Here is a 27,069-nt window from a genome sequence, read left to right as displayed (position 1 = left end):
CATAGGATCAGGTAGCATTTCCTTAGAATCCTTTTAGTTTTGGATCAGACACAACACATATAAAAGAAGAGGAATCAGTGAATATGAGCCAAACTCTATGTAGAAAGAAGATGGAACGAGACATACACAGAGATTAGGGATTAGAAAAATTCAAATTCAAAACTACCCACCTCAACCTGCCTCTTTCTGTCAGTTCTCTCAAATCAATGTATCCTGTGGTTGTCCTGTCTCCTCTGTTTGCTGACAGCTGACCAGCATAGCTTCAACAAGTTTTTCATTAAGCCTTTTATTAGCACTGACTTTTCTCTCACCATTTTCTGTTCTTTAACATGCAACAAGTGTTCAAGGTAAAATATCCAATAAGCACATGCTTGCATTGAACAGTCATAATACATATTGCATATGGGATTTTTCAAGTCTATTTCAATTGGTTGAGAAAGAATTGCATGATTTTTGTACCACAGTTAACTTACTGGCAATCCAGAAAAAGCACTATTTTTTTTTTGTCTGAGTCAGAAGAATTTATCCAGGAGAAGCAAGAATAAAGCATCAGCAATGGTTCAAATGTTGTTCCTGTCCCTTGCAGTGTGCTTGGTTCTTCATGTCTGCTGTTGATGCTTGCTGAGAATTTTCATGTTAAGGTGAAAGAGCAAAGAGAAGAGATACAAGGCAGCTCTAGGGAAGGCAGAAAAGGCTTTGGAACAGGGAAGGGGAAAAGGACTGACAGTGAGAACAAGACTGAAGATTTCATTTGACTTACTGCAACACAAAACTTTTTATTATTACCTATGATATGAGGTAATTCCTTCCTCCTCCTTTTCTCAGCTACAGAAAATCAGCCTAGCCTGGTCAGACTTCTAGGTATATGATCTTAACAAGGAAATACTTCCAGTTGCAAATAGGTTTATCATTATTCCTCATAAATGCTATGGGACCCACTAATCGTCAGGATCATCTTGTAGACATTTAGACAAAGAAAAGAGGAAAAAGTAACTGTCTTGCGGACACACATAAGTATATAGCTGATTGCAGTCACTCACAAGCCTCCAACTGTCTTTACAAGAGTTATCTATCTGTAGAATAGTGTCCTGGCCAGTCCAGATATATTTCTCCTTGACAGTTAAATAATTCAGGGTGGGTTGCAATTGTAGATGTCAGCCGAATGAAATAACAGGTTAGCAAATGCCAGGAAGTCTTTATTTATCTATGGGGAAGTAGGATGCTGAGGAAAATGGTTCTTCCTAAAATGCACAGTACAGCTTTTGCACAGCTAAGCTTGAAGTCATTCCCAGAGTAGTGCTTTCTTGACACAGGGGCAACTTCTCTATTTTACCTGATCTGAAAATGTGATTTATAAGTATTTTGCTGTATTGCAGTTACTTTCCCAAATTAGGATACTTAGGAAGGATTAAAGACTATTGCAGGAGACTCAGATTTAACAAAAAAAAAAAAAAAAGAGATGATGCTCTAGATTTGTGACAACAGACAAATGTCAGGAGAGAAGGACAGTTCTGTTCATTGGGAGCATGAGGACCACAAGGAAATTGTAAAATAAAAAAGTGTTGTGTGATGATTGGTAATTTCACCTAACAACTTTTGTAGCTATTCCCGGTGTTGTAATTCTTGAGGCAATTACTGTATTACATATTTCAACACGTTGTACTGAATTTTAGGGAAAAAAGATCACAAATATTTTGCCTTGCCAATATCTTTTCTTGAAGATGTTTAGCTGAGAGAGAAAGATCATTTAAAAACATGTTGTTCTAGGCTCATTAAATTTTTTGAAGCCAAACAGGGAGAAAACAAAACCTCAGAGACCATTAGTGCTTTGGGGTCTACTTAACAGCATGTTTCATAATGAATTGGTAAATCGGTATCATTTTTTTTAGTCTGCCTTGCTTTGTGGGTCTTTTTTCCCCTCTCTTGAATTTTCTCTATCATGCCAATAAATTAGTTATTTTTAAGGAAAACTAACACAGAGGAACATAATGATTGAGCGTAGAGCTCAACTAAGGGTGTTGAATGAATTGGGAGGCAAATTTATTTATAGATATGCTTTACCAAGTGCTTAAAATCCATAATAAAGTAACACTTTAAATATTTGAAATGGGGTTTGAGAGATATGTAGGAAATATGAACACCCACTTGTACAAAAACAGATTGCTGGTGATTATACTCTTAACATGCCAATCTCTTATGCAGATCTGAAAATATCGTTTTGGCACTCTGCAATATTGAAATCGTATATTTCCATTCTTCTAATATTTTTAAAACTGTAAACCAACATATTATTTTTAGGAAAAAAAGTTAAAACAATATGATAACAATTACATGCATAGGTCCAATGGTTCTTTAAACATCTGAAGGTCCCTTTTATGTATTATCTTTCTATTTTCACTTTGTTTCTAGTGAAGTTTATCTGATTATGAAAAAGTTGACTGAATTTAATGTTAGTGAGGGTCTATGACAGTCACGAAAGGGGAGTCAAATGAAATGCTTCAGAAAATGTTAGTGATCTGTGATCTGAATCAGCAGTGCTCTTCCAGAATAGTGCTGTTGGCAAACTTTCTAGAAAGCTTTTCTGTTATAACAAGCTGGTGTGATCCAGATATTTTCCAAATTTGCTCTTCCTCTCTATCAGAGAACTGTTGCTTCCCTCAATACCTGTTGCTGGTAAATTTACTGATTTCAGATCTCAGTGGGAGCTCTAAGGCAGGAGTGGCTGCCTTTCAGTATGCTGAAGTTCTTCTTTGAGGGGTCTTCCTCTGATAAAATTTTCTAGGTGAATTTTTCCTCCCTCACCTCTATTTACAGTACCCAAGTAAAGATATGGTGAATTTTAGGAGAAAAAAAGTTGTGGGTGTAGGTAGGTAGCATGCTGAGAACTGAGCAGTGGTCAGACTCCAAGACATGACATGTAGGCAGCAACCTGCAAGATGAGGAAAGAATTATACATGAATATAGATAATTTCAGGGACCTGCAACACCCATGCTAGCACCCCTATTGCCACATAAAAGATGTAGTAATGGTAATATCATCATGGCTGGGCTTCGCGAACGAAGATTTGGGAAGGCTTTATCCACATTTGTTACAGGCACGTTGGTGACTTATGAGGCCAATACGTGACAGACATATCCGATTGCAAAAGGCACAACAGAAAGACTCCTTAGATGAAGTATTCAGCAAGACACGGTTCTTCCTGCGTTGCCTTTTCTCCTCGAGAGAGATCCTGCATGTGTTCTCAAAGGTTTCCGCTGCGTTATAGATGCTGTGTCTCCAGGCCTCCCGATTTGAGGCCAGAGTGGACCAATTATGGTGATCAATATGGCCAAGGCTGAGATGTTGTTTCAGGGAGTCCTTGTATCTTTTCTTCGGGGCTCCTCTCTTGCGGCAGCCAGTGGCAAGTTCACCATAGAGCAAGATCTTAGGGAGGCGGTGGTCCTTCATCCTGGAGACGTGCCCTGCCCATCGCAGCTGTGTTCTCATCAGCATGGCCTCTACACTTGTGACTGCTGCTTGCTCAAGAACAGATGTATTGATCACATAATCTGACCAGTGGATGTTTAAGATTGTACGGAGGCCGCGCTGATGGAAGCGTTCTAGGAGACGCAGGTGGTGGCGGTAGATGACCCATGATTCGGAACCATACAAGAGAGTAGACAGCACTATGGCTTTGTAAACACTGATCTTGGTGCTTTTCTTCAAGTGTTTATTACGCCATACTCTTTTGTGGAGTTTTCCGAAAGCACTGTATGCCTTTGCCAACCTGTTGTCTATCTCCCTGTCAATCTTGCCATCCGAGGAGATGAGGCTACCTAGGTAATTAAACTGCTGGACTGATTTGAGCTCTGATTCGCCAATGGTGATATGGGGATGATGGAAGACTTCCTGAGGTGCAGGTTGATGGAGAACTTCTGTCTTCTTTAGGCTGACTTCCAGCCCAAAGAGCTCAGCAGCATCTGCAAAGCAGGATGTTAAACGTTGCAGAGCTGCTTCTGTGTGGGCAACAAGGGCGGCATCATCAGCATAAAGCAGCTCCCGGACAAGATGGTTTAGGGTCTTGGTGTGGGCCTTCAGACGCCTTAGATTGAACAGGCTTCCATCAGTACGATATCGAATGTAGATACCGTCCTGATCGTCGAGGTCTGCTGTGGCCCTTTGGAGCATCATGCTAAAAAAGATTGTGAATAAGGTAGGAGCGAGAACGCAGCCTTGTTTCACACCATTCTTAATTAAAAAGGGCTCAGAAAGAGTGTTGCCATACCTGACTTGGCCGTGCTGATCCTCATGAAGTGAGATGATCATTTTAAGGAACTTGGGGGGACAACCTAAACGTTCCAAAATCTGCCATAGACCTTTTCTGCTCACAGTATCAAAAGCCTTGGTGAGGTCGACAAAGGTTACATAAAGACCTTTGTTCTGTTCCCTACATTTCTCTTGCAGTTGTCTGAGAACAAATACCATGTCTGTGGTGCTTCTGTTGGCTCTGAAACCACACTGACTTTCAGGTAGGATCCCTTCAGCTATAGTGGGTATTAGTCTGTTCAAGAGTATTCTTGCCAGGATTTTGCCAGCAAAGGAGAGCATGCCCTCCGACCCCGCGTGAGAGCAAGCCCCAGCCCCAAGCCCGGCCCCCCCAGCCCCTGTACCTCTCCGGCACATAACATGCCCTCCGACCCCGCGTGAGAGCAAGCCCCAGCCCCAAGCCCGGCCCCCCCAGCCCCTGTATCTCTCCGGCACATAACATGCCCTCCGACCCCGCGTGAGAGCAAGCCCCAGCCCCAAGCCCGGCCCCCCCCAATGGTAATAAGAATCATCAGTTAAATACAGTGACTATAAGATGACTACCAAGATTAAACCAAGGGATATGTTGGATTTCGTCAGCTACGTCTCGAATTTTGTTTTATAGATAAGATATATTTAGAATGACAGAAAATTGTGTCCTATGGTGGGTTAGAGATTAAAATCCCCTTATGAAAAAAGAAATTCCTGTCTACAAAAAGTACCTGTTGCTGATAACCAAACATCAGTATGTGTGGATTTGGCAATTGTCATAAGAGAGGCTTTCTCCAGAAAGTAGAAAGTATAGCTTGTCCAAGTCTGTTCTCTGCACATCCTCTATGACTATGGCTCTGCTGTGAACAATCACCCACAAACATTTGCATCAACCTTGAGTCTCAGAGAAATAAATAAATTAGTAAGAAATATGCAGAACTCTAGTTATCAAGATAAAGTAGTCAGAATACTTTCAGTGTAGTAAATAGAATTTTTCAGTGAAGTTATAAAAGTAAAAGATGCCACAAATGCCAGGATATTAAAACTAGCTTTGGCAAATGCAAATGAAAAGAAGCTGCACAAGCACCCTGTAGGTACGAACACACCTGAAAAGACTCCTTACTCTGGCTATTAGATTTATTAAGTTCTCTAATTAATTAAAGTCCAAGAGAGGAAGACTGAATGTGAAGAATGTGTTAACAGCATTCAGTTAGTAGAAGGTGGCTGGATAAACATTCCTGTTTATTCTCAAAGGAGAATTTTCTACCTATTGTTTCAGAGTGAAGTGTGACAGAACGTTTGTGACTATATTATAAAGCAGCATTGGAAAAGGTGTAAGTCCCACAACACCATGCTATTCCTCTGCACAATGGATCTTCATAGTGTGAGTAATACTCTTTCAGGATTTCAAATAGCAAATATGTTATGTCAGTATATGTCTCAATCATCCCATTAAGGGCATTGAATAAAATAGAAATTACTGCTGCGGTATTTGAATGGCTGAATTTATTTTTATCATTCCTTTTAATTTTCACACATAGTTTTCATCTCCAGTCATTTCTGAGCACAGTAACTAGTGATCTGTTCATTCATGTCTATACTTCAAGAAGATAAGAGCAAGGCTGACCCAAGAATTTCTCTAAGCTTTGTAATACTCAGACTCTCCAGCTTCTGATATTGAGATTTCCCTGAACAACCGCTTGCAGAAGGGCAACTTTTGTTCCTTTGGTGAGGCACACCATCTTATAATGGAAGTAATAACCAAAATATTTAGTTGTGTACTTCATATATGTGGTGAAATAGAAACAGAGGTCAGGGAAAAAGGTCTCCCAGGCACTCCAGCCCATCTTTGTGGTCCTTTTCTGCACCCAATCCTGTTGGTCCATGTCATTCCTGAACTGAAGACTCCTGAACTGAGAATTAAAGACATTTGATAGGACCACCAGCTAAGCAGAGACAAAAGGAAACATTTTGACCAGTATAAACACCTTCTGTAATAGAGACCCAAGTGCAATGTTTAGACTCTTGTGCTCTTTGTGGTAGGTGCTGAGAGCCCTTATGGGAACTTCTAGTAGAGATCAGAAATGGCAATGCTTTAGATTACCCTTAATCATTTAGCTGTGGGAAGAAGGAAATTTTCTTTCGCATACTAATTTCCTTTCCCAATGGTGACGGCTATAGCTAGCTGTAGCATTTATTTTGTTGCTGATCACTAATGATTATTTTCAAGGCTAGAAATTTATATTCTTATCTCTAATCCTTGCCAGTCAAGCCTCTGTTAAATCTGAAACTTCTTTTCCATCGGTGTGTTTATTTGCATTCATTTGCTGGAAGTAGAGCACTGAAAGTTTGAGAGAACCCACAAACATAATTTCCTAACCTTCCATGACTAAAGATAGGTCAATTGGGAAGAATACTGCATTTGAAAGAAGGGAAAATTAGGGCAGCAAAATGAACAATGATTAAAAAAAAAGGCCTTGAAAATATTACTTTGGAAATTGGAAAATAATTCTGCTGATTAGAGAAAGAAAAAGAAATGTCTCAGAGAAAAGAAAAATAAAGGGTTTTTTCCTACATTTGAAAACATCACTAAGCTCATCAAATTCCTTTTTTTTTTCATCTCTGCTGTTATATATAAAACAACTTACAATTATGAGTTGTTACTTGTTACTGAAATTTGTTTTCTCCATTACAAAGTACAGGATATGAGATCTTTATGCCTTCCCTGGTCCCTTTATAATGTATAAATGGACCAGCACTAGTACAGACCTCACATTTTCTGACTAGGGGAGAGTAAACTTAATGAAAGCATGGCGATGACCAGCTTGGGGCTGAATTCAATAGAACTTGTAGTGAAAGGAGAGAGAACTTATAAAAACAGCAAGATAAGAGATGTAAAGGTGGATGTACATCTAAATCAGTTAGGCTTTCAGGGATGACTAAACTGGATGTCTATCAATCTCCTGCAGCAGCCTGTAAAACAGAGGTACCAAAATGGCATCCTAGACCCTCCTTTAAGGAGATACCCGTGCTCACATGCTCTTTCAGGATCTTTGATCTGAAAATCATAAATAATTATACTTTTTTTTTCTTAGAAAGGCATTATCTTTTAGGCCCTCCCCTCCACTCCAATCTTTTGTTTTGAAGCTGGAAAAGGCAGACCTGTCTATCTAGTGGTACCGAATATACTCGTGTTTATGGACAGAAGGATTATATGATTAATATTAAAAAGTATGCATGTGTTATATTTATATCTACCTTTGATTTTGTATGTTGCATTCTAAAACATACGTTGCATACATAAACAAATATGTAATATAAACTTACATAAAAATATAGATGTTGATTTATTCTTCAAAACATATAGTTTGCATTGACATAGAAAAGAACTGTATGTGGACGTTTCTCAGAAAATCAGATGTATATATCATCCTTTTTAGAGCTTTTCTGCTGAAACAGCTTCATACTGGGTTCCTAAATTAAAAAAATAGAGTGACTGTTAAAATAAAGGTACTGTATATGTTTGGTACATATATGTACATATTCAGCCTTTTATGTTCATGTTTGTGAGTGAATAAATATATCTATCAATATATCTATGCATCAATATATTTATATACCTCTACATTCAAAGCATCATAGAGTAGTGTAAGGCGATATGCCAACCAGGAAGTTTTCAGTAGAAAAATATGTGTATTTACATATATCTGTGTGTATTTCCTGTATAAACATATATTAACATACACGCATTCATATTTGTACATATTCAATCTTTTTTAATTTTCTATGTATGACTGTTTGGAAATATATTACTCAAAAAACAACCTAAACTTCATTTTTAATTTCATTTTTTTCTATTATTTTACTTTTTCCCTCCCTTTCAGCCCCTTCTTTTTTTTCAAAGAGAGGAGTTGGGGTTTTTTTAATATTATAAAGTAAGAAGGTTTTTTGTTTCATTTGTTTGGGGATTTTTTATTTGCTTGCCTCTTTTTTTTTATTGAATGGACACAGCATCCTTGTATAGCTAAAAGATATGCTTTAGAGTGCTTTTTTAAAGCTCAATTTTCTTTCATCTTTTTTTAATCTTTCTTCTTTTGTCAACATAACTCATGCTTAAACCTCAGATGACATTTATTCAAAATGAGATCAGAATGAACAGATTATTCTGAAAATTACCTTGTACTTTCAGCTGGTCCAATTTATCCACATTTCCAAAACTGTAAAAGTTTTTTTGCAGGTCAGATGATTCAACTGAGAGCTCACACTTGAAATCCAACTTTATATAAGTCAATTAAATACTTTATAGTCAAATATATTATTCGGGTTTGGGTGTGATTGCTTGTTTGTTTGTTTGTTTGGGTCGATGAGTGGGGATTTTTTTTTTTTTCATAAAATTGCTGCAAATGTGTGAGGTCAAATGGTTCCAAACATCTCTAGTTTGGCAAAATAGAATGCATTCCAGTTTTGCTTAGGGTCGGTTTTCAGAGCCCATTTTTGTCTGAAGGTTTTCATATTACATTCTCTGTATTCATTCACATGTTTCAGTGATCCTTGGTATAAGTTTGTTGTTGTTTGCTGATCTTCCATGGGAAGTTGTTTAATGCTGGAAGCATTTCTAGTTAATTTTTTTCTATCGACTGAGTTTAGCAAAAAAAAGTGAGTTTGTGACAGTTTTCTGTAATAGCTCCTTATCCCACAGACTATGCAACATAAAACTTTCTGGTACAGTTTTTGGTTAAGATATTTTGAGATTCGACAAAAATTATGTACTTCAATTATGTTTTTTCTCGAAATCGTAGTTCATACAGTTATATTTATTTAATTGTCTGCTTATAAAGATATTTTTGTTTGTTTGTTTTAATTGGGCTTTTTTTTCAGTAGCTAGTAATGGTGCTGAGATTCCATAGCAAACAACAGGTTTTTTAACTTATGTTCCTATGTCGTAACAACTTAGGGCCAAAAATTCAAAATTGTGATACTTTGACTACCTTCCTGCTTCTCTGGGGTCTTGTTATAACTTCAGTTTTAAAATAATTTTTTTGTACAATAATGTTGTATTGTTCACAGCTCTTCTACAAGAAAAAAAAGAATTAAAACTCACTGAAACATTTTACCACTTAAGTGGAAAACACAGACTGAGATTAGTGCATGTGAGGGCAAAAGGCGATTGCTATGTAGATAACTGTGTAGGTTGGGCTTTGCCTGTTGCTCAGATGTCCACACCATACTTCAAAATACCACTTCCAAGCTGAGTAAACCTAAGGTGCTGCAAATGTGGATGCCCCTTTTTCGAGTGATTGCAGTAAAATGATTTGGTCTATTGTTACTATTTTTTTTAATACAAAAAATTTTCAAAAGGTCTTATTTCACACTGCTGGTGTAATCAGGAAAACCTTAAAAGCATGATTCAGATTTAGGGCAAAATTTTGCCTGTTGCTGTCACAAAGTGATTTCTTAAGACCTGGTAATTAAAGGTTTTCCTTTTTATTTTATTTTTTAATTGAGGCAGGAAGGTACAGATCTGCAAGTGATTTAAGACATAATTTTATTTCTTACATAAATTTCCTCACTCTGCATTCACAAAGAATTCATGAAGGAATAATTTGCTATACGTCAAAGTTACAGAAAATCTTTGGCATTTTTTTTGATCACTGATGATACAAAGAACTTTGTGGCAGTTCATTTTTTGTGTTCCTTGTATCCTCTACTTGAAGACAATGGATTGCTACTGATGATGTTCCAAACTACGTCTTTTCCACACAAGAAAGGGACCCAGCCTGGCCTCTGGAAAAAAAAAGATCATGGAAGTAGCACTACGTAGTATGAGGATCTGTATCAGCTTGAAGGGCTAGTAATCACAATTAATGGTCTACAATGGGAGAATAATTTATCTGGCAGACAGTTATCTGATTGGCTTTCTATATATTCCAGTCTCTGTGATATTTGAGGGGTCCTTGTGGCCTTAAGATTTCTGTGACACTTGTGTTGAGGCTTCAGGATGGCTGGAAAACAGAGGAAAGATAATGGAAGAATCCACAGTCAGATGTGGATTCACATGAACTGCTGTTATTGCAATGTTATTGTTATTCTGTATTAGTAGCAAAAACAAGGCCTCACATTGTTAAATAACCTAGAAAATAAGAAAAACAGGATCTATAAGTAACACTTAAAGGTTTTATTTAAGTGTTTTCTCTGGAAACAGGTCACCATGGAAAATTAACAGACAGAGTAAAATTCAGGCATTGCAATCAAATTCATTCTATTCCTCTCCTTGTAAAACTACATGTTCTTTACCTGAAATTCCCTATAATATTCTATAAAATATTTTCAGCAGTAAGTAAAGAAAAATTTCTACAAATAAATAAAGTTCAATTAAAAAATGGATCACTAAATTTTCTAATTCATATGTCACAGGTCCCTAAAGTTCATCCATCTGCAATTAAATTGAAAACTGGAAGTTCTATCTGACTACAGCATAACCCATCATTTCAAGCCATGAATTCCTGAAGAGCATTTTTGTCGCTGATAATGTCGGAACGGCCAATGCGACACAGATATCAGAGTCAGACATAGTCCAGGTGCAAGGTGATCAGGAAGCTGTTTATTACTCTCAAGTGTTTCTCTTATACTCTTTGTACACTATTGTGTCACAACACAATTGGTCAAAAGTCTCAAGCATAAGACACTGCACACACTCTTATTGGTGACACTGAAGACACTGTGCATGCTGTGACATGCTATTGGTGACACTATACACATTTTGATTGGTGACCTTTGGTCTGGGCTGCATTATGTTTGTTCCGTCCACCATTACAGTAAATATTTCCTAAAAGTTGTTTAAATTCTTCATCACTAATTGCCAGGCTGCTGACAGGTTCTCTGTCAACCCCGACAATTCCCCCTCTTTTTTTTATTTTATGCCACAAAGATGGCTTTGACAGTCTGTTGCAGGGCCCTTTGCAACAGGCTGATCAAGCAAGGCATCAACATTGGCAACCCCTGATCCAAAGCTAAAAAGAAACACAGCAACATCTCACCAAGAAAGAATCCAGAGAGCTCATCCACTATTCAAAACAAGGATTCACTACAGTCCGAGAGATCCGTGTAATACATCACCCCAAAGTCTCAACACTCCAATACAAAAGCATTGTTAAGTTTGCACACACAGATATTGTCACACATATATATCTACATAGTCTCTCTCTCTCACACAATCTCTCTTCAGTCATTCATTGGTGGCCACCTCAGTCGCTCTTCATTCACGCATAGCTGGAATTTCTATTATACTTTTACATTTTAATTACACAGTTTACATTTTAAGTAGTTATTGGCTGAGTACTTCTCAGTTTGTCATCTTTGGCATTCATGTCTAACAACTGTACCTGGCTTGAAAAGGAATACATACAAGGAATATAAGGCCTAAAAAATTTAAATGAGATCTATTCTGATTTAGCATCTGTTTGTGCGCCTGCATAGTCTCTTTCCCCCCTTTTTATATTTTAGAATGTTCATTTGATGGGTAAAATTCAGGGTTATGTTATTCTATTAGCACATCATCTAATTCTATATTTTTGTTCATCCTTTAGCAACATACTGTAAGAACTGTAAATTAATACAAATGGTATTTCACTTCTTGAATTTAGTTACTCATAATTCGCATCTTGATTGAACTGAAGGAATATTGTATCAAATATGGATTAAATTAACCTGTACAATACTTTATCATGGGATCATCTACTCAACAGTCTTAATGCTGAAAGAGAATTTCTGAATGTTTACATTAGGTATACTAAGAGAAGCTTCACAGCAGTAGTCACTAAAGGAAAACAAAACAGGTATTAGAATTCATGCAGTACATTGCAAATAATTCTGTTAAAGAGGTTCATGTCCTCTCACACTGAGTACAATGTAACTTTTAGAGATTTATGCTGGATGTCTGCAGCGTGACATGCACCCCAACCTGCAAGAATTGTTTTAGCTCTGAAAAACCAGCAAATTACAACATTACTTGTCCTTACAGTTTTTCAAAACTTCCTAAATTGTGGAGAAGTTAAACCAATGTCTGAGTTACGTGAGTAATGTGTGATTGGCAGCAACACATGATTTCTGTCTATAGTCAGTACCTAGAAAAATGAATAGATAAATCACTATTACAGTCTGCTAATACAGCTTGAAATTCAGTGTCTTCTGTGAGAAGTCAGTCCAAGTTGTCTCCGATGTCTGGGACGTAATTAACTCTCGGCTCTTGTTCATCTGCTTCTTTTAGTTGTTCTTCACCTTTAATAAAAAACTCGCAAATTTGTTATTAATAGTTCAGTCAGTTTTAAGTGGGTATCGTGGGTAATTTTGCAGTTTTTCTTTGAAGCTGAAGGCCTAGTGATGATTCTTTGCAGTGTAATTCTCTCCGTTGGAGATAGGTTCCATGGCTTGGTTCTTTGAATTTTTCCTGGAGCATTCTTCAATCCTGCTTCTCAAATAACATTGGTTAGAACAATCACATTTAATTTTAACTCATCTTTTTAGGTCTCTAACTTCTGTATTTCCTTTTACTTTACTTTTATCATTTTGAGCAGCATTTTATCATGTTGTACTGCAGAAAAATTCTCTCCTATTGTAAAGTAAAACACACTGAATTTCAGGAAGGTCACTGTAACTTCAATAAAAGCAAATAGCAGCTTTCATTATGAAGAAACAATTGGCTGTTCAAAATCCCAGCATATGGAAATCTTTCAGAGGATGGAATTACTGATTTTGATAAGGGGTTTAGTTGCATAATTGGATTAAATATAGTTTTGCATCTTTTACTTTTCTTTTATCAAGCCACACATGGCTTGGGATTTGAACAGGATTCACAAATTCATAGGGCAGATTCCTGCCTCTCTGAATGTAAAAAATGAAACTGGAGAACAGTCACATCCTTTTACAACTTAAGCAGTCTCACCCAGCCTCTGAACCGATATGATCAGCTAGGATTTATAAGCAGCTAATTCTGAATTTTTGCTAATATTTATACATTTTTCTGGGATATGCATGAAAACTTTAAACATCTTATTTAAACAAAATAGATGTAACAGTTTAACTTACATCAATGTATTTAAGAAGTTAACACTTGTAAAGTAGCTTTCAACTTTAGCAATTTACATAAAGCCATAGTAAAACTCACTCAGGTTGCTTTAAACTAGGGTTTTGCTCATAAGAGTATACCAGGGGATCCAGAATGCACACCTGCAAAGCAGCAACAGTTCTGGTTTGTCACCTGATAACAGGGACACACCTCTGCTGCTTAGCACAGAGACTAGGACAGATGCAGATTAAACTTGAAACGCTGTCTGTTGTTAGGCAGTTTCCTGTATTATATCCTTAGATTTCATCTCTCTTTCCACAAAGGTGGAAACTTCCAGCTAGAAACAGTTTATTTATTTTTCCTTTTTTCTCTGGCAAAAGCTGCCCCTGTCAAATAAGATATTTTTGAGCTAGGTATTCCACCAAATAAGTCTACCTTAAAGCTTCCTCAACAATCTCAAAAAACCTATCTGTAAAATGGTATGGCCAGTCTTCGCGAACGAAGATTTGGGAAGGGTCTTTGCCCTTCGAGCCTGCGCAGTGGATTTTTTAGGTGAGACACGTAAAATACAGAAGCAACAAAAGAATGTTTACAGAGCTGTTTAAGCAGGGGGTGGAGAAGGAAGGTAGAGCAGCTGTGCCCAGCAGCTCTGCTTGAGAATCGTTCCCCCCACACGCTTTGGAATTTTCTTATCACAGGCAGTTGTCAGCAGTTACTTTAAAAACTCTATTTCTCCATTACATTTATGTATGTATTTTAAAACAATTTTGGTTATTTTAATGAACAACTTCAGAAAAGAGTTAGTAAGACTATGTTATGAAATTGTAAGACAATTTCTTTCTCCAATCAGAAGGTTACAAAGTTGCAATTTTTACAAAGTAGGAGAGTTTCACTCCTGCTTAGTTACCAAGCAACAGACCGTCTCTATCATGAGAAATACACACTGTTTTTTCTCCCTGGCAAGGCTGAATATTTTCAAGGGAGGGCTTTTTACTTTTCTTTTTCCCTTTTTGTCCTGGCAAAGAACTTTGTTTCTTCACATACACACACACAGTAACAATAATATTGTGAGCTCACAAAAACATTCAACAGACACTACAGTTAACACAAGAATTAACAGAAATATCAGAAGGCAGTTTTTTGCCCCCCTTTTCTCCCCGGTAGGGATCGTCGTCTTCAGGCTTCCATGACACCAAACTTGATTTGTTGCATATTTTTCTATGTTTTATCTTACACATATTGTGAGACTGAAACAGCCAATTAGTACATGAACAAAAAAAATAAGTAACTCAGGCTGCGAAGAAGTTCAAAGGCTTATACAGGGATGGGCCTTGCTGTCTTGTTTTCTGCCCAGCTCCCACTGTTCTAATTTATCTCTGTCCCTCTCCATTTGCTTAAATATCTTGACTTGAATTTCTTTTCTTAGTTGTTTTCTCAGTGGAGTTATCTGGTGGAAAAAAACCTGCTTTTTCTGCAGCGGTGGCAATGGAGAGGGGGGGGTCCTTACTTCTTTTCTGTCTCCGGGAGTGAATTATTAAATTTTTCTGCATTTTTTTGCTTGGAGGTGTAGTTCAAGGACAATTTGTTACATCGGCAACCTGCTTATCTTTCTGGGCAACTGCGTTTCAGAGTTTTAGTTCTTATATGAATTATTGCATAGATTGTTGCCTCCCGTACGCTTCTAAATCTTTCAAAGTCTCACGGAGCAAGTGTCAGGCAAACACACGAAATGCAACTTAACGTAGTAGCTTCAAAGCCTTATTTTCAGTACTATAACAGCACACGTTGTAAATTAAATTCAGCAACCTTGACATTCTTTCAATTAAGGAGGGATTTCCACGTAGATAGAACTACACTTTCCTCCTTCGTTATATGCTGACCCGTCGTTAAAATATAGTCCCCGGTGGCACCCCCGTTAGCTTACCTAATGAGGGTTCAAAAAGTTCAGGTCCGGACCGTTTGGCGGGAAGCCACCCGCTCTCAAGCTTCACCGGGCTCCGTTCCCCCTGTGCCTCGCCCCACAGGTCCAATCTCTCTCTAGGAGAGAAAATCCTCTGCTCTTTCCCCCTCTAGGAGGGAAGTCACGGCAGCCCCTCTCTCTCGGAGAGGAATCCCTCCAAACTCTTTCTCGGAGTTGGAGATAAATCCTTCTTCAACGCTGTAATCACGTCGGCGTCTCCATATGTCGCTGATAATGTCGGAACGGCCAGTGCGACATAAATATCAGAGTCAGACATAGTCCAGGTGCAAGGTGATCAGGAAGCTGTTTATTACTCTCAAGTGTTTCTCTTATACTCTTTGTACACTATTGTGTCACAACACAATTGGTCAAAAGTCTCAAGCATAAGACACTGCACACACTCTTATTGGTGACACTGAAGACACTGTGCATGCTGTGACATGCTATTGGTGACACTATACACATTTTGATTGGTGACCTTTGGTCTGGGCTGCATTATGTTTGTTCCGTCCACCATTACAGTAAATATTTCCTAAAAGTTGTTTAAATTCTTCATCACTAATTGCCAGGCTGCTGACAGGTTCTCTGTCAACCCCGACACATTTTATATTAGGCTGTTTTGATTATTCTATATAAACACTGCCATCAGTATCTTTAAGATTAAAACATTTATTAAAATGTCATTTATCATTCAGCTCAACATTTTTTTTAAGGCACTTGGATATTTTCTCTAGTGCATTTGATTTAAAGATGTTTATTTCTGTGAGTCATTAGCATAAGTCTTGGTTACTAATGGGCTGGAAACTCTACTTCATCATCTTATGCTTTACAAGAATGTCAACCAGCATCTTGTCAAGTATAAGTTAGGAACATTTGTTAGAATCTTTGAGTCCCTGTATAATTTTAAAGTTTTTTTAAAATTATTATTTAATTTTATAACTTTATTTTTAAAATTTTAAGCTGTGGCTTTTTTTGTTTTTTAGTAGTCCTTAAATATCTATAGTTCACTGACACCTGTAACAATTATCTGGAGTCTTTGAAATTCGGGTATCTATTCCCTGTATTTCATAATTTTGTAATAATTTCGTAATAAAATAAATTGACTAACTCTTAAAGTGGAAAAAATCTGCTTTCTACATGAACTGAAATAGTTTTGCCAATGTTGTGTCTTTATTTAGTTATGGAAAGGTATTTTTTAAAGTTTCTACATAGCCCTTTAGAAAGATCTCCTTGTTTTCAATCAAACTTTTTAGTTTCTTCTTTTTTCTTGTTTTTCTAACTCTAACAACTTCTCCACAGCCCTGGGAAATTATTCTCTTTGAACCACCACAAATATTATGGTTGAGGGCTTCCTCTGTCCAACTGTATATACTTCACAAAAATACCGGTTTTGAATGCAATGATTCAATTAATTTTTACAAATAACATGAAATCCCAAATACATTTACTAACATTTGCATACAAAGTGTACAACAACTCTTATTTCAAAAAAATCATCATTTATAATTTTTAGCTACTCCGATGTTGTATTACTAGCCCGTGTAGCACTTTCAGAATATTTGTTATGTAATTCCCCCATAATACTTTGCTTCCTGTGTCCAAGACTGCTGCTCCAGATACACCACCTGCAATTCTCTCCTTGGTTCTCTTGATTTATAGCAAATATTGACTAAATACCCTCCTAAATCTTGTGGTTTTAAAAAATGCTATAGAAGATTTCAATCTTCTAACTATATAACATATTCCACTGAATTTTAGTTATGGCAGTTACAGCAATTTTCTTGTCATTAATTGAGGTTTCTGCTGCTTACGTTTTTCTTTGGGTCTAAGCACAAATGAAATTTTCAACTAGGGTTAATTTTGTAACTTCCCTTCTCTCGCTGTTTCATTTATTATTGCAGCTAACCTCCAGTTATGATATTGACTCTTGTAAGTCAAGCCACTTCTTTTATGTGGTCTTCTCCTATTCTGAAACCTAGACTCACTCTCAACAAAATCAAACTTTTCAGCTTCTCAGCATTAACACAACAGGGTGAAAGGACAGACAGGTCCTTTAGAGTGCAATTTGTCCCAACCTAGATATGATATATAAGACAAGGAGATAAATCACATTTTAGAAATGTCTGTATTTCTATTAGATGGAAAGATATTGCAAACCATAAAGCATACATTTCTTATCACCTTTTAAAATGATTAAATTTGAGCATCTTGAATCTCATATTTGAAGATGAACTTTACTCTTTCTCTCATTTTACTCCTGTGAATTTTGCCTGAACAACAAAGGTATCAAAACTTATGAACTACGGAGGCTTTGCTAGTTGGGATTTAGGTCTTTAGAATATAACCATTTTTCAATTTTTATTTTCAAGGATTTTTTTTTTTTGTTTGAAATGGACATAAATTTACAGGAGAACAGACTATCTTTCCTCAGCAGAGCTAAATTTAATTGAGAAAAATAATTAGATGATCTAATCTTTATAATTTTTAATAATAGTATTCTTTAATAGCCAACAATATTCATAATCAAACAACAGATATGATGAAAATCTATTTCTTTCTTTTGTAATTCTTAGAACAAGTATTTGCATAAATTTTTTGTTATAAATATAGTTCCAATTTAGGCAAGGAAAGGAACACAGAAAACACCACAATTATGCTATCAAAACCTGTTTAACAGTTTTCTGAAGAATAGGAATGAAAAGTTAAGCTTAGAGGTAGAATACATAACTCCTGGAAATTCCATCCCAGAAGGGGTTTATTTTTAACAGCTTTTCCCTATGATTTTCGGTTTTCAACATGGGATACTGATATGCTCCTGCACTCAGAGTATCATGCTCTCATAAGAATCAGTATGTTCAGTTTTAGACTGTTGGTTGTATAATTAAATATATAAGTGTTTTCTAAATTACATAATTCATAATATATACATTTTAACCCATTGGTTGCTGGCAGCTTTACTCAAGTTATTATGTCCAGTATGAGTTTATAGAATTGAAGGTTAAAAGTCTAGTGTCAAATCCAAGGAAATCATCAGGAAATCCTGCTGGGAATTTGACACAAAGCGCTAATGAATCCAGCAGCAATTGTCACAGTATCTTGCACTTAACATTTGAGTATATTGTATTTCTGTACCATTCTTTAGAGTATCAACTAACCTGGCTTCACAAAGGCACTTTTATATATACAACACAATTTGATATGCATATTTTCAGTCAGTAGTGTTAAGTTCAGCAGTACTCAAAACTCCAGTTTTTTTCCTGTCCATTGTTCATGCCTTTAGCTACTCCTTATGTTCACCTGAAGAACAGCTTGTGTGGGTGTGCACTGGACCGTGGAACTGATCCTGCTGGAAAAAACTGTTTTTTCCTTTTGCTGAACTCCTTTTTAAATGCATCAGTTTTGATTCACCATAAGTCCTCACAAATATTTAAGTCTAGTATTGAGACAGTAATGAGTATTAGTGTGGGATAAGAAATGGATTATGAATTGTTGAATTTGGTTTCAGCAGTGTTATTATGGAATACTTAATATGGCCAGAGTGGATTATTAGGCCTATCGAAAAGCAAACAGGATGTTGTTGATTATAGAGCAAAAGGGAGTGCAAGAGATGTTGGAAGAATGAATGGGGAAAGAAAAATAAAACAAATGCACACAAGTTGTTGAACAGAAAATCTGGACATGACCAAGTAATGTGGTTTGCAGTCCAGAAAGCCAACCATATCCTGGGCTGCTTTATAAGAGGGATGGCCATCAGGTAGAGGGAGGTGATTCTATTCCTCTGTTCTGGTGAGGCCCCACCTGTGGTCTGGTCCTGGAGTCCTCAACACAGGAAAATTACTGGACCCGTTAGAGGTGGTCCAGAGAAGGGCTAGAGCACCTCTTCTGTGACAAAAGGCTAAGAGAGTTGGGGTTGTTCATCCTGGAGAAGAGAGGGGTCTGAGGAGACATTATAGCAGCTTCCAGTACCCAAAATGAGCCTATGAGAAAGATGGGAAGAAATTTTAGTAGGGCCTGTTCAGATAGGATAAGGGTTAATGGTTTTAAACTAAGGTAGGGTTGATTCAGACTAGATAGAAGGAAGAAATTTTTTACAGTGAGAGTGGTGAAACACTGGAATGGGGTGCCCAGAGAGTTGGCAAATTCCCGATCCCTGGAAGTGCTCAAAGTCAGGTTGGACAGGCCTTGAGCAACCTGATCTGGTGGAAGATGTCTCTGCTTATCACAGGAGTTTGGACTAGACTTCTAAAGGTCCCCACCAGTGCAAACTGGGATTCCATGATTCTGAGATTCTCAGTCAGTGATGCTTAAATACTGTTTTGCACAGCTGAAATATTTCTACATGATTTTCTGCCCTCTTTCCTCTTCCCAAAATTTGTAGATGGAGGAATCATGAAGATATGTGTTTGAAGTCCCCTGGATAAAAGATATTTTGTTTCTACATTCCTGTGTCAAAACTCAAACTACTAAACCATATATAGGTGAGAAGAAATAGCGCTGTCCCTCACTTCCCTGACCAGACTTTAAAATAAAATAAAACTTTTTTTAAAAAAATCCTTTTTCTTGTGTATCACTACAAGATGCATGATTTCGGAAAGAACTTTGGCCTAAAATTTATAAACAAAAAAACCTCAAAATTCTGATGATTTTGAAGGCAGAAATGTTTGAAATCTGCTTCACTGCAAGAGTAATTGTTTTAAACAGTACTGTATGCATGTGTACATATGTTTTTGCGTGTAGGAGAAAAACATTTCTCTATGTGTTAGCAAGTTTTGTTAAAGCTTTGTGTGATTCATAACTCAGTGTTAAGAGTACACAATTTACATGAGACACTCATTTCATCCTTGGTCCTTTCATTTCATTTCCTGAGGCTTCAATGAATGTAAAAACAAGAAAATTGCTGAATGGCCAGTGGCTGTAATCATGTTAGATTTATAAGCAGAGCAAGAATGGGGTTGTTCAGTGCTGGCTGGAAGAACTTGAGGGAGAAATGGGGCAGTAGAGCATGTTCATATATTGTACCTAAAGCTGCCAGCATTATTTAATTTTGTGGATATTTCTGCCATATCTCACATTTATCACTTTAGAAATATAATTTTTATATAATTAAAGGCAAGCAATATCCAGACAAGAATAATTTGTAGGATTTATTCATGTAAAATACGTGCAAGATTAACATTGCTATCTTTCTTTCATATGTCTCATAATACTTTACTTAATTATTAAATAACATATGAAGCAGTATTAAAATGTGTGTTTGAGATTCAACAAATTCTTAGTGCAAGTTTCAGTCTTGCACTAATTTATGTATAGCTACAATTTCTAACCTTTCTATTGACTTTCTCCAGTAAGATGTATTATCCATTTCACATAAAGGGAAATAAAATTTGAGATAAGTCACTTCAAATGGTTATTTTGCTAGGAGTAGTAGGTAAGCATGAAATGTCTTGGAAACAGTTTTTCAAGATGAAAGAAATGTAGTCCTCCAGCTCTATGACCTTTCAGATGCATGCATGGCAGAGGCTTGCAAAGGCAAGTGCCTTCACAATGGCTTGTGAAATTGTATGTGCATTTGCATGCTCACTGACACAGACTCATTAGTATGTCCTGGACACTGCTCAAGATCTCCAAGGTAGCAAAAAAGCCTGCAGAAGGCTGCACGTTTTTGATTTTTTCCCCCGACTGGACACCACAGTATTTTAAATAGTAACAGGATTACAGCACTAATTAGGACTGGGAAGCCATGAACGAAGCTAATGCCTGTATATCTAGTTATAGAAATATGGTACCTGACAGGGACAGATGTTATAGTAGGGCTTGTTGCAGTAGGACAAGGTGTAATGGTTTTAAACTAAAGGAGATTCAGAAAATGAAGAAATTTTCTACAAAGAGGGTAGTGAAACGCTGGAACAGGTTGCCCACAGAGGTGTCAGATGACCCATTTGCTAAAAAATCCCAAATCCCTGGAAACATTAGAGGTCATGTTGGATGAGCTTCTAAGCAACCTGATCTAGTTGAAAATGTCCGTGTTTATTGGAGGAGGGTTGGACCAGATGACTCTTTAAAGGTCCCCTCCAACTCAAATTATTATATCATTGTATCAGGAAGCTAAATGAGCTCTCACCCAAGCATGCCAGGACTGGTTTCTGTGGTCAGACACCTGGATGGACTGGACAGCACATGCCTCCAGCCTTTCTGAGGTAAGTATGCTGGAATTAGAAGGGGTATGTGGTACACAATACACTGTATAGAATGAATGATGATGCTGTTTTCATAAAGTAATGCAATTCTATGGCATTGTGTGCCCTTGTTTTACTTGCTAAATAGAGCTGCATGTTAAACAGCTTGGTATGATGCTGTAATGACAGACCCTGTGATAGCGAACTTCTGCAAAACAGCAGGCTATGGCTTAACTCCACATTATTTAAATTTCACAGTTCAAATGTATGTTACTTTCATACACTTTGTATTTGTGCATTCAACTGGTAAAGGAGTGCCTTGTGACAATATGACACCTTTACTTTACCATATTGGCAGTTATCATTTACTCTCATGCTAATGATTGATTTCTCTTAAAGATTTATTGACTCCTGTTGCTTTAAAGTGTCTCATTTTAAGGTGTCTCCTACTGGTGTCTGCTGGAGTTACATGATACAATGATTAACTTAAAAGCTTTGAGGAAAACAGGATAGTCTGGGGAGAAAATATTCTGAATTTTAGCTGAAGTAATAAAGTTTCAAAGCAACTGCCCAGATGGACTAATCTGAAACTGCCAAGACATTTAAAAGGAAACAGTAAATTTCACTTAAACTACAGCTCACCAAAGTAATGGTAATGTTAATATTTAATGTTAATGTAAATCACAGTCACAGAGCACCTTAAAAAAGTCAGTGGCAAAGCAGGTTATAGGTTCCTCAGTACCCCTTTGGAGCCCATCTTAGCTTGGTGGTTGGGACAACTGTGTAAGTATTCATCTGTCTGATGTGAAACACTTGCAAGAAAAAGTTGCAGGTCAGCACTCTGGGCAGACTTGGCAGAACCTCAACCTAACAAGCTTTATGACCTTTCTGCGCCTGAGCATATTGAAATACATACTCAAATGTGTCCAGAAGGTCAAGCTTCCTGTCAAAAACATCCCACTATACATGGGTACTAGGAGAACAAGCATAGCCTGAGTCTGCAGCCTAGAGAATAGATCACTCAGCTGAAAATGTCCTTGTTCCTTCCTAGATCATGTTTCAGAGTGCTAATAGTTCTGCTTTTGGCATCTGATGTGGAAGAACTTACATCACATTTTGTATTTGAACTTTTTACCTAGAAAACTGCTTGAATATCTTTTAAAATAAGAGCCAAAATTGAATTCTTCAAGAGTTTAAAAGATACTTGAAAGATGCCATTTCACAGAATGCACAGGAAACCTTTTGGTTTCTTGGGGCATTTTTTTGGCTTGTGGGTGGGGTATTTTTGCTTTTTGGGAGTTCATTGGGTTTGGTTTTGTTGATGGATTTTTTTTCCCTACAGAATTGTGGGAGCATTTTTACATTTTCTATTTGACTTTTTTTTTGTCGAAACTTGTGCTACTCATCCATTCAGAACAAGTAGTACAGGGGTTTATTGAAAAATAAAACCTGTAGACAGTGAGCACTACGTTCTATTGCCCTAGTCCCTTAGTACGCTACCCAGTTAAACTTTCTTTACAGAGATCAACCAAAGCAGCAAGAACCAACAACTGTTATAACTACAGCCTGTTTCAGATTGCATGGGATCACTTATTTTTTAGTTATGTGGAGAGAATGCGTGAAATGAAATCCAGTTAGGATCAGAAATGTCTCACTGAGGAGGATCACCCAAGCGATTGGGAGAGATTTAAGGCCTGGAGGGACTTGTATGGAGCCTGAAAGGACTATTAATCCACGGACTTTCATATTATCTCCCAGTTTCATACCATGTTCAGTGTACCCCCATGTGGATTCCCTTGTTGATTTATACTGTTCAGGGCTTGTCTGGACTTGCCCTCATGTTTTTCCTACCAAAAGTTGTTTACTCCCTTGTTCTCCCCTGGTTTTCCCGCTCATGTCTCACTGATTGGCTGATGGGTGCTGCAATGCAGAGTGAGCTCCCATTGGTCCCTTTCCCCTGGATACTCCTAAATTCCACTCACCTTTTTCTTGTTCCCCAATCCTGTTACACCCTGAGTTGCCAATCCCATGCTCCACCCCAGTTAGTGAACCTCCCCCTACCCAAACCTTATATAAGTCCTTGTTTTCCCTAATAAACTGGCCATTACACCCTGACCTTCTACTGTGTCAGAACCCTTTGCGTAGTGTCACGTCCCTATTCCTTTTACCCTTGGGCTGTGGCATCTCACCCCACCACAAAGTACCAATTTACAGCCAAAGAGGTTCCTTTATACTTCAATATGAGACAGAAATATTTGTTTCAAGTTTTAGGAGTTATTGATCTTTGTTTGAATACATTAAAAAAAAAAAACTAAAATCACAGCCTAAAAGATAGCCCCAAGGAAAAAGCAACAAGAAAGTCCTTTAATATGAAGTGTTTTCATTGATGGCTAAAAACAGTGGATATACCAGGACCTAAGTCTCCTATTATCATGGCTACTGCTGAAGTATTCATTCACTTAGTTTTTACATAAATCCTTTTTTTATTGAAAGAAAATCAAAATTTTATACTTACATCAAGAAATTGTTTCAACTGCAAACAGTATAAAAAATAAGTAATTTACTTTCACAATATCTTTATCAGGTAGACTGATATGATCACTACTCCTACTTAGTCGATGAAAAAAATATGGTTTGAGATACTAATACCACCTCATACAAAATTTTGCTGCAATCTGGATATAAACTCTGAATCTCAAACACAAACTTGTGCTCATAAATCCCAGATCATACTTGTGGTTTGGGATTTTGATGCTTTATTTTTTTTCCTTATTTATAAATGCTCCCATATTTCAAGGATCTATAGAGTGCATGATTTGAACATACATAAAATACAGTTTTGAATGTGTAATACAAACATACACATTTAGTAGCACATGTTGGTGACTGAAAACAGAATGATTTATACTCCTACTGCTTCAAGAATACTGTGATAACATGTTGGCATATAATGTTGTACTTAGGTGAAACTAAAGCTCACATCTATACTAATAAATCAAATAGTGCCCAGGAATTTTCAGAGGCATCAGGACAAGATTCTCTGTATTAAAAAAAAAAAAATATTACTAATCCTTTGCCCATGACATTTAGCAAACTCTTAGACAATTTCCAATCACAGTTCAAGATGTAAAATAAAACTATATGAAATAAAACTATGCAGTTTGCAAGTCTAATAATATTCATGGACACCTTTTAAACTTTTCTATAGACACAGTTACTTTTCTTGACAAAAAATTGTGGTCCAAAGTATGCACACCGCCTATAATCTAAAGTTGTTTTGTGGTTGTTTTTTTTTTAAATTTCTATCATTGAGGACATCTCAGGTTTCCTGACGTCTACTTTGACTTAGAAATCATTTTGTTCATGACATGAAGATGACTCATACAGTTTTGAGAAGAGAAATAATTTCAATTTTTTTTTTGTTTTGTCTCAAATAACTTTAAAAACTGAGATTATGGATAATGAGTTTGTTTTCCCTTTTTCTCTTCCATAAAGAGTTGGGTTTTTTTATTTTGTCTTACTTGTAAGTGAATGGAGTGTCTTGGATACTTTCTAAGAGACAGATTTGGAAAACAAATTATTGAGTACTTACTTGAATAAGCATTCCCACAACAGGTCAAAATAATCAACCTAAGTCAAGTGCTGCACGTTAAGTGACTACAAGGAAACTTGAGTATACGATTAAAAGCTCCTTTAAGAAACATAATTTTATTAAGGGAATGAGAGTAATATCTTCATGTTTTAAGAAATGAGGTCTAGTAGCTTATCTACCAAATGAATATGAGTTAGCATTTACCTTTCCTCTGTAAAGAAAATATACGAGAAATTATCTTTTCTGTAATAGCTGCTAAACTCATATATTGTGGAAGAGATCAGGGGCTGGTTTTAAGTACAATTGTAATCAAACTGACACCATGTGTATTGTTTTCCGAAAGCATAAGAGAAAGTAGAATTTTCACTTGTTGAAGGAAACTGATAATTTAAGTGTAGGAAAACTGAGAAGTAACTTTAATTTCTGACACTAGGAAGTCATCTGATAATGGCAAGGAATCAGATTTGTCAAACAAAAAGAGACACTTTATTGCCTAGTAACTTGTCAGATTATTTAGGTCTACGCTGAAAACAAATTTGTTGGTGCAACACTTAAAAGCGTACAGGTGATTTCCAACAATCTCGTCTGAACTTTAGAGAGTATTTTTTGATAGATTTTGCTTTCAAAATCTCAGTACTTATGTTGGCACACAGGTTATGGAGATTATGGACTATCCATCACTAAACATTTATTTCTTTGATCCTGCTTCCACCTAGGGAGGAGCACTACATGACTTGTTCAAGTCCCTTAAAATATTACATTTTCTTTAGCTCTCTGTTTCAGTGACATAAACATCATAATTTTCTTGGTATTACTATGAGTTCTATTTAGTAGATTGACTGTTCTAAAAGATACCACAAAAATGTCCATCAATATCAATAAACTAGCAAAAAGCAATCAGGGTTTTTGAAGGGTAGTAAAGGTCTTAACACTGATTCAGCATCCCAGAAACTAAATCTGAAATTGACAGTTTGCCTTCTTCTCCTATTATGCACTAATTTGTCAGGTTTGCTCAGCAGAGTACTGACATGGCAGTGTGCAAAAATACATATTTCTCGTTTTTTGTGGTACCAGCATCAAAGTAAATTTAGCTGTTATTATTTTGCATGTAAAAATCTTCACCCAGATCCACGGGGAGCCATGCAGTCATAACCAGAAATGATTCATGATGCTTTAGGAAAATAAGAAATATTAGCAGAGTTAATAAGCAAAACTGTCTAAAGAGAACTGTTTCACATCCTAGTCATTTGTAGTGGCAACCCAGTGATTTTTTTATGATATATTCACTGCTATCCATCTTAAGCTTTGACTAAAGATGGGCAGACTAGTCAAGAAAACAGTTACATATTTTGAACCTGCAGCCACTGCTGCATAAACGTTTACAGTACGTATTTGACTGAATTAAAAGATCATTTGTATATTCTGCAATTTATACATTTTATGCAGAAAGACAGGGGTTTTTTAGCTTAAACAAAACAAGAAGCCTACTGATATCTTCTCTTTTTTTTTTCCTTTCTTTTCTTTTCTGTTTTTATTCTTTTTATATTTCATATCTTGGCCAGAAAAAAAAAGGAACTAAAAGCAATACCTTTAATATTTCCAGGTCTTGAAAAGACAATTATGCCCTGTACTAGACCCCGTTTTTCTCTACAGGGAGATTTCAACTCAGATCATCACAAATAACTGAAGTTTTATTTTCCAACATTACTGTTCTTTCCCTTGTTTAGTTTCATTGTGCTGTATTCTGAGGACTGAGGCTCAGACTTCAATAGCTACTACAATATCCACAACAACATCTGTATATCTCAGCTTCTTTCTCCTAAAAGAACAAAGAAGTCCTCAATATTAACTACCATTTAAAAACAGTTAACAGGAAATGTATTTAGAAAGAGAAAGGGTATAAGGCTTTGAGTTGGGATGATCATAGGTCTAGACTTGAAATGTCACTTCCCTTTCACTGTCTGGAGTAGCACAATAACAAAATCCTGTCAACTGCACTGA

The sequence above is a fragment of the Chiroxiphia lanceolata genome, chromosome 3, assembly GCF_009829145.1.
Source record: "Chiroxiphia lanceolata isolate bChiLan1 chromosome 3, bChiLan1.pri, whole genome shotgun sequence".
In the NCBI taxonomy this organism is placed as follows: Eukaryota; Metazoa; Chordata; class Aves; order Passeriformes; family Pipridae; genus Chiroxiphia; species Chiroxiphia lanceolata.
The sequence above is the reverse complement of the archived record's forward strand: the minus strand, read 5'-3'. Positions refer to the sequence as shown.